Below are 10098 nucleotides of genomic sequence, written 5' to 3' on the forward strand. Positions count from 1 at the left end.
TGCTACCGTCTATGAAGTGAAACAACAAGTCATCGCTAGTGAGGTTGGGAATTTGAAGCATAACGGTGGTGAACTCTTTGACATAGTTGCGAATGCTCCCTGTCTACTTCAACGCTCTTAGTTTGCGCCTTGCCTCGTACAAGACATTATTTGGGAAGAACTGTCGCTTGAACTCATTCTTGAACTGATCCCATGTATTGTTTGTGCATAGACCTCTCTCAGCATCGGCGACCTTTCTTCTTCACCATAACATGACAGTCTCTGATAGGTATAACACAACAGTGTTGATCTTGCCCTTATTGTCTCTCACTTTGCCATGCTTGAAATAGTTCTTCAAGTGCCAAAGAAAGTTCTCCACTTCTTGTGTATCACGAACCCCTTTGAACACTGGTGACTTGGGAGCCACGTGTTACACCTCAGAAATTTCTCCGTGAACGTACAATGAATAGATCAACGAAGAGTATGAGTGTACGATGTTTTACTAAGAAGGGGATGACTACTTATGAGTTTTGAAAATGCGAAAGTTGCAGATTTGCACTTCGGCCCAGTTGGTCGTAAAATAGAATACGGCCTGTAAAGTGGTTTACGGACCGTAAATTGCTATCGTCTTTCAACATTCCAAAGCTTCAACTTTCTGCCAAATGTCTAAATGGTTAAATATGACTCAGAATACGGACCGTAAATCGAAATACGGCCCGTAAACTGTGACTGTAAACCACCATGACTCCAGCAAGCCTCTCTGATTCTGTTATGCTTAAATACGGTCGTGCAGGACGGACCGTAAACCAGAATACGGCCCGTAAACTAGGTTTACGGCCACTGTGCATTTCGACTACTGTTCATAAAAACCAGATTTTAAGTTAAATATAAGGGACCCTTTTTCATTCCATTCATTTCATTTTCACTCCACACTTCAAGAAACATTTAGAATACTCTCTAATATTCATCCACAAGAGAAACAAAGGAAAATCAAGATCAACAACACCAAATCCATGAAATCAAGAGTGTAAAACTCATCAAAGTTCATCTACACCAAGAAATTGCAAAGGAAGTGAAGTAGGGTTTTTGGTATAGAAGAGTATTGCTACTCAAGACTCGTTCCTACCACATATAAGGTAAGTTTTATGACTTTCTCATGATGATTGAAGTATTTATACGTTGAAACACTTGGATTGTAGAAGAGTGTAGTAAATGGGTCATAAAATGTGAATAGTGCCATAGTTGAATGATAGTTGGATTAAATTATGAATGTTGATGAGTTGGGAGTATAAATATGTCATAAATGACGTGTAGACCATGAAATAGGTGTGATGTATGAGAAAATGTGATGATGAGCTAAAACCCATAAATGTGGAGAAATTTGGGAAAACTGGTGGAATGTGGTAAATATAGATAAATGACGATTGTTGATACGATATTGTGAGTGTTGTTGTGAATGTTTGGTAGTTGAAATGAAGCATGGGAAAGGTAGTAGAAACAAAGGAAATGCTGCCCGATTTTCCCTAGAAATAGTAGCGCGTTCTCCTCGTCGATTGACTAACGATGGTACGAATTCTCTCTTGAAGGTAGAGACGTGACATCATAGGAAATCAAGTGAACGATAGCATAGTTAAACGACAAAGGTATGTGAGGCTTATCTTTTCTTTCAAAAGGCATGAATCCTTCAAGTCTTATATAATCCTTCTACAAAACGAAGCCTATGAGTCCTTTTATATATTGAATTGCATATGAATATGATGGTGATGATAATGAGCTAGAGTATAGCGATTCAAGAAATTGTGGCATGATGTTCCTATAACGCTAATGATGTTATCTTTGTTAACACTCGCCTTATGTTCTATTTCCTTCAAGGCGAGGCACGATACTCATAAACGTTCATAATATAATCGGGAGTTCACGACCTTACGTCACCCGACATAGTGTAGTTGCCCTTAAAGCTTAACGTATGCTTTTAATGCTAATATATGATATGTCTATTAGATGATTAACAATGCTAGTTTGTAATACAATGATGATATGTATAAGATACCAAGAAATAATAAGATGATGCTATGTTATGAGGTGTGTAATAGTGATGTGTTATGATTGATTTTGTGATGATAAGATTCCACTGCCGAGGGTAAGTAGCTTATCTAGAATATCAGAATGCTTACTTTTTGAAACACAAATGATGCATATCAAAGTCATGCATAGGGCACAGGAACATGGTCGCCACTCCTGTCTCTGGCGCCATAACACATCATACTCCAGAATATTCCATATCTCCGAACATCTCCGAACATAACACATCATAGCATATACACGGTACCCGGGACATATCATACTCCGGGGAACCGGACACATCATACTTCGTAACATATACACGGTATCCGGGGACCAGACATATATACACGGTACCCGGAACCGGACACATCATACTCCGGAATATATATATGGAACCCGGCCCTCAAGCAAGGGACTCAGCGAACCATACACACGATACATACCGACCCGGGACTCGGTGAAGGAGGCAATGACACATGCACGAGCAGAGTAGTGAGAAACTATATGCATATAAATCAATTCTGAGACTCGATGGACAACTACGCTTACCGACACCTGAAGGCTCAGAAACAGGTTTCGGATCAATCCGATTTAGTATAAGAAAGTTATGAGAGTTTGAAGTACGGAACCTTCTATGAACATTTCAGAAGCCGTTTTTGGAAAATCAAAGCAACAGCCATATCAAGTACCTTTCGGATATCGTTATGGATCAAATCAAATATAACTTTTGGAACCATATGTACGTGAAAGTTACGGACATTTTTACCACAGAACTTTTACGAACATTTCAAAGCAAATCCGAGATCTTTTACGAAAGTTAGGGACATTAAAACTTACAGAACTCTTTTAGAAACACAATTCTTTATGCTTATCTCGTTATTCAATCATATAATAAGCTCGATCATATCAGACATACTTATATCAGAAGTGAATCAGAATCATAGACAATCTCGGAAACATATCAAACAGAGCTTCGGAATCATGGATACATATCAAAATCATATGAAGTAGCTTATTTATTTATTAATTATATAATAGACTCAACCATACGAAACATGCTCATGACAAAAGAGAATAAGCATCATAACCGAGCTCGGAATCAAAGAGTAGAGTTACCCCAGGGCGCGTGTCAGGTCATACCTTACTTAGCTCCAGGACATGCCAAAAGAAAGAAGGGGTAAGCCTTACATACCTGTTCGACCGCTTATAAGCTACGCTTATTCGTCCAAGCTTGTAAGTCTACATTTAAAAGGAATTTATGCTAATGTTAGCCTTTTCATCGCACATTTGTACCATATTTCAAATCATACTATTTTATATTCTGCCGAAAATCGGGCAGCATCTCCCCTGTTTATATGCCTAGCCCGAATTATCAATTCAACAACCAACAACAACAACAACAATACCAACATTAATCATAATATTTCCAATACCAACGTATGCCATAAAACAGCCCACACATTATTTTCTAAATTCCTCAACCAACCAAATTTGCGATATAACTATTTAATAATTTTATTTCCGTAAGGGAGTCGAAATTAATACTAACAACATTAATAATGACATCCTCCACATTCTACAAGTTGCATAAATTTATTTTCATTTAAAATTCTCTTCAAATCTCATTCCATAATTCACAGCGCCAACAAACGAATTTATCACACTATTTTCTCCGTTCTACTTCGGTAGAACTCTAAATAAACTTATTAGCAATGAAAAGGAACCTTAATCTTACCTCACGTGTGCAGCCACCACGTCCACCCCCTTCGTTTTGGTTGATTTTTAGCTCAAATTGGAGGCAACACAACGTAGAACACTTTTCTCTTCACGGGCTTCGGGATTCGGGGCTCAGATTTTGGTCAAAATTGATCTTTTCTCTCTAAGCTCTCTTCTCTCTTTTTCTCCAGAATTTTCTGGGTGTTGTGTCCTGAAAAATGAGGAGAAAAGGCTGATATATCACTTAAATAAACATGGGTCATGGGCCTAACCCGGTTGGGCCCGGATTGGGCCTAACCCACTGACCTTTGTGCCTTAAAACGTCCATATCTCCTTATCCCGACGTCACCTGTGGACCCACGACCTATGGTTGGAAAGATAATTCAATTATCTACAACTTTTATTTCTTGGTATGTTTCCAAATGCCAAACTTATAATACCGATTTTGCCCCTCGAAGTCAGATCACCCGAAAACGTTACTTAAAAATATTTGTTTGGAGGACTTCCACTTTGATTTGGCTCAAGGGTCCTTATTGAGTTGCGTTTGACGTCACATATGTCATTCATATAACTTGTCACGTGTTCCTAAAAAATCTCTATGTGTGGGCCCCACCTCCGCTTACGAATAATCCGACGTACAAAAAATACGAAATATAATACTATCAACGTGAGTTTAAATTATGTAGTAACAACGTGATTGTCAATGTTTGAGGAAGCACGTGTCACGCTCAGGCTCTGAAAATGCGGGGTATAACATCCTTCCCCCCTTTGGAACATTCGTCCTCGAATGTTTAAACTACGCTCGTACTCTGTCCATAATCCCATTCTCGGGTACATCCATTATCGGATCATCCTTCTTCTAATACTATCGTAATTGATGCATTATTGCATCATCTTTTTCCTACAACCTGGTCATTTAGTTGTTCGGCTCTTGCTGTTTTGTAGTCTCCCTTTACTGGGTGGTCATACCATAGTAAGCATCGTAGTTATTCCAATATCTTGTTAAAGTTTGTCCCCTTCACCGGAACATCGTTCAATTCCTTTTCTTCCTGATGAATTATTTTCAGTCCAATCTTGAAAGATACCCTGCAATCACTCTATTTTTATTTTTGCTGACTGACCCTTATTTCTTATTGAATTCGCTTCTACAAAAATTCTCACTTCAAATTACATCTGTTTTTCATGTCTGAGTGCGTTTTGAATATTTGTATCCTATTCACTCGCTTTCTTCTTATGAGTCTTACCTTACGGTGCCTTCCAAAACAAATCCACACTTCGGTCTTCAATCCTTACTTTTCAATTTTAAGCCCAATGCGTTTCTTCCATCGATTCACTCAATGTCCGTACTGAAATGGATAACGATAACAACTATATCATTTCCGTATAACTCTCACTTTTTGTTTTAGGGTCTATAATTGTCACATCTAGGATTTGTCGTTCCAATCTCTACACTTATACTTTCCTTACTTGCTTCCCCCCTTTTAAAGTCTTACTTATAACACTCATAAATCCATTACCTCATATCCGATCTTGAATTCATGTACCCCTTTCCTCAATTCCCTTTTCAAACTACATCATATTCATGCCATTTCCCATAATTTATAGTTACAGTACTTTATGTGCGAAGTCTTAACATACTCATCTTGCAGTAACGTAATTCAATAGTACAACCAATGTTGCAATCTAAACAAAGGATGTATTTTACTTAACTCAACCGTTAATTATGGGTCAATGTTTACCTCTGCTCTAATTAACAACTCTGTCCCATGGGGATACTTAGAATACTAGTATGTCAAACCGTCTGTACCCTCCGTGTAGTGCCATTTATCCCATTCTTCAATAATCAGCATTCACTGGTAGCGTCATCTTCCCCTTTTCTTTCTATCTTCGTTATTTCTCTCTTTCCCATAATTGACTTACGGTAACCGTAATTGCATTTCCCTTAAGCCGCCATCTGTCTTATCAAGGATCTAAGTCTCATGTGCAACTAAGACCCCTTGTGCGTCATAGTCTTTTATTCTTGTGTTGTACTCAGAATTGATTTCAACGACAATCATAATCATATCTTTACTTGTTATTGGTGATATCCTTACTTTATCGCCTTATTATCACGTGGTAAACTCGCAACTCATAGCCACATCTTTCTTTCCAGCTTATTTCTTTAGGTACTTTACTTGTTCTGTCTTAGTATAAGGTATCCGTATGAGATGCATCCTCCTTTTTCTCATAATATGACTACTTCGTAGGCTTGTGTACTTCGCCTGTTTCCTTTTATTTCTATATCCCTCGGCACCAGTATACTTGTCTTTAATTTCCTTGTATTGGCGATCGTTTCATCAATCATTATTCCTTGTTGGCTCTCCGGCGTAGACCCCCCACAATTATAATTGGGCATAGCTTCACGTTGATATTTCATATAATTCCATAGCGTATACTCTCATATTCAGTATAATTAATGGTCCATGAACTATTTTCTAATACCCGACGGCCTCTTTTATTTTCCAACCATAAGAACATCGTTCTTTCTTTTCTTCGAAAAATTACTAACTACCAATCGTTGTCACTTCGTTATAATAGTCATCATCCGAAATGTCCTTTGGATTTGTCATCCTCTCCACTATCCCTTGTGAACTTAGCTTGTACACCTTTCTTGCTCTCTTTGTTACTCGCGCTTTATTACCCTATTCGATCGGTGCCTTCAATATACCATAGCACCGGTTGCTGGGACATACATGCCCACTGATACAATCACATGTAGAATATTATACGCATTCATATATAGGTATATATATAATTTCTACCATCTCGCCTACAAAAAATTTTCAAACGCTATTCAAACTTATCCTAATTTCAAAGCTGAGATGCACTTTCTATCTCTTCACCAATCTAGTCTGCCTCGTCCTACGCGACCTCTTATGGTCTCCAACCATCCCGTATACTCTGATTTCCCTTAGGCTACTCTAACTTCTCATTTGCCTCTTATGTCTCAATTTATAGGACCTTTAGTTCACTTCCCAGGGGGTCACTCATCCCAAAATTTCTCCCACCTTAGCACGCTTAACCTCGAAACTTCGATGGAATCCGGTGCCTTAATGCTGATATAATCGCGTCCACTTCCTCACATGACCTTTATTACATGATCTGGAGCAAGTCGAAGTCTTACAGATTCCGAGACCTCCTCGTAACACGTCCTTTCCTTTACAATTATTATTTTACCCCTTTTCAATCCTCAATATTCACCTTTCACTTTCGTGTATAACTACCTTCGTCCCAGATTCCTAGATTCCCGATGGTAGTGATCGCGCCTTCATCGCCCTGCCAAATCCATAACCTTTCTGAAACAACTCACCCCACTTATCGTCCATTTACAATATTTACTTTCCACGCTCTTTCCTGTTAGATGTACCTAACCAAATAGCCTGATTTTGAAAAATTCTAACAGAATCTTCTTTACCATTCTTACTATTCAGAATCTGCACACAGCAAATACCAACAATGCCTCACAGGGCATATATTTGTGTACGACATATTCCAGCCACCCAGGGCTCCCAATTTCAGGTAACAAAACAAATATGTTACAACTTACCTTTATGACCTTCCATATTATCACTCAACTTCTTCCGTCGTATGTAAGGCTTACATATAAGGAATCTCATTTCGTATGACTTGGCTCTATCGCACGATCTGAGACGGAAAGAAGGTCAACAATCCCTAGATGCCCTGCAGCCTCCTGTTTATAAATGTGGCCGGCTTCACACCCATAAACAGGACTCTACTGGACACGACTTTGCAGACAACCCCTAGGACAACCTGCTCTGATACCACTTTGTCACACCCTAATCCCGCTAGGGTGTGATGGGCACCCGACCCTTACTTAGAGCCGAGCGAACCCTCTGACTCTTAATACACACATAACCTTTTTGAACCTTTAAATCAAGTAAACATAAAATACATAGTAGGCTTTCAGAAATATTCTTTTTCTTTGTTCTTAAATCAACAAAATCTGTAATCATATGGAATTTATCACATAACACAAAATGACACATCGGCTGATGGAGCCGCTTACAAAACTGACATTCTATACCCACAACTCTGTCTGCAAACTCTCTAACATTAATCAAACATCATAGCACACACACTCTGACTCGGCAGCACCCCAGGAGCAAGTGGAGCTTGCCAACTCCGCTGGAACATCTTCTATAATAGCTTCAACTCATCTGGGTGTACCTGCGCGGCATGAAACGCAGCCCCCGAAGAAAGAGGGGTCAGTACAAAAAATGTACTGAGCATGTAAGGCATAGAATACAGAAAACGGAACCATAATCAAAACAAGCAGTACAAAGGTAAGTACATCATTCAGAGTACCAACATGCTTATTTTCCAAACGCAAATCGTACATGCCGAAGTCATATGTCAGAAGGAGAACAGCAAGTAAGTAAATCATCCAGAGTGCCAAAATGCTTACTTTCCAAACACAGACTGTGCGTACCGACATCATATGTCATCACCTACATATCATCATATACAGATATACATATAACTGATGGTGTTGTGGAACGTACAACCCGATCCATATGTAATATAATAGTGCCGAGGAACGTACGGCCCGATCCATATATATATAACATATACTGTCGAGGAACGTTCGGCCCGATCCATAAATATAATATATACTGTCGAGGAACGTTCGGCCCGATCCATAAATATAATATATACTGCCGAGGAACGTTCGGCCCGATCCATAAATATATTATATTGCTGCGGAACGTGCAGCCCGATCCATACATATATTATATTGCTGCGGAACGTGCAGCCCGATCCATATATATATTATATTGCTGCGGAACGTGCAGCCCGATCCATATATATTATATTATTGCCGACATCATATATCAGAAGAAATACAGAGGGTAAGTAGCTTATCCAGAATATCAGAATGCTTACTTTTTGAAACACAAATGATGCATATCAAAGTCATGCATAGGGCACAGGAACATGGTCGCCACTCCTGTCTCTGGCGCCATAACACATCATACTCCAGAAGATTTCATATCTCCGAACATCTCCGTCACATAACACATCATAGCATATACACGGTACCCGGGACATATCATACTCCGGGGAACCGGACACATCATACTTCGTAACATATACACGGTATCCGGGGACCGGACATATATAAACGGTACCCCGGAACCGGACACATCATACTCCGGAATATATATATGGAACCCGGCCCTCAAGCAAGGGACTCGGCGAACCATACGCACGATACATACCGTCCCGGGACTCGGTGAAGGAGGCAATGACACATGCACGAGCAGAGTAGTGAGAAACTATATGCATATAAATTAATTCTGAGACTCGATGGACAAGTACGCTTACCGACACCTGAAGGCTCAAAAACAGGTTTCGGATCAATCCGATTTAGTATAAGAAAGTTATGAGCGTTTGAAGTACAAAACCTTCTATGAACATTTCAGAAGCCGTTTTTGGAAAATTAAAGCAACAACCATATCAAGTACCTTTCGGATATCGTTATGGATCAAATCAAATATAACTTTTGGAACCATATGTACGTGAAAGTTACAGACATCTTTACCACAGAACTTTTACGAACATTTCAAAGCAAATCCGAGATCTTTTACGAAAGTTAGGGACATTAAAACTTACAGAACTCTTTTAGAAACACAATTCTTTATGCTTATCTCGTTATTCAATCATATAATAAGCTCGATCATATCAGACATACTTATATCAGAAGTGAATCAGAATCATAGACAATCTCGGAAACATATCAAACAGAGCTTCGGAATCATGGATACATATCAAAATCATATGAAGTAGCTTATTTATTTATTAATCATACAATAGACTCAACCATACGAAACATGCTCATGACAAAAGAGAATAAGCATCATAACTGAGCTCGGAATCAAAGAGTAGAGTTACCCCAAGGCGCGTGTCAGGTCATACCTTACTTAGCTCCAGGACATGCCAAAAGAAAGAAGGGGTAAGCCTTACATACCTGTTCGACCGCTAATAAGCTACGCTTATTCGTCCAAGCTTGTAAGTCTACATTTAAAAGGAATTTATGCTAATGTTAGCCTTTTCATCGCACATTTGTACCATATTTCAAATCATACTATTTTATATTCTGCCGAAAATCGGGCAGCATCTCCCCTGTTTATATGCCTAGCCCGAATTATCAATTCAGCAACCAACAACAACAACAACAATACCAACATTAATCATAATATTTCCAATACCAACGTATGCCATAAAACATCCCACACATTATTTTCTAAATTCCTCAACCAACCAAATTTGCGATATAAC

Source organism: Lycium barbarum, chromosome 6 (genome assembly GCF_019175385.1).
Source record: "Lycium barbarum isolate Lr01 chromosome 6, ASM1917538v2, whole genome shotgun sequence".
Classification (NCBI taxonomy): Eukaryota; Viridiplantae; Streptophyta; class Magnoliopsida; order Solanales; family Solanaceae; genus Lycium; species Lycium barbarum.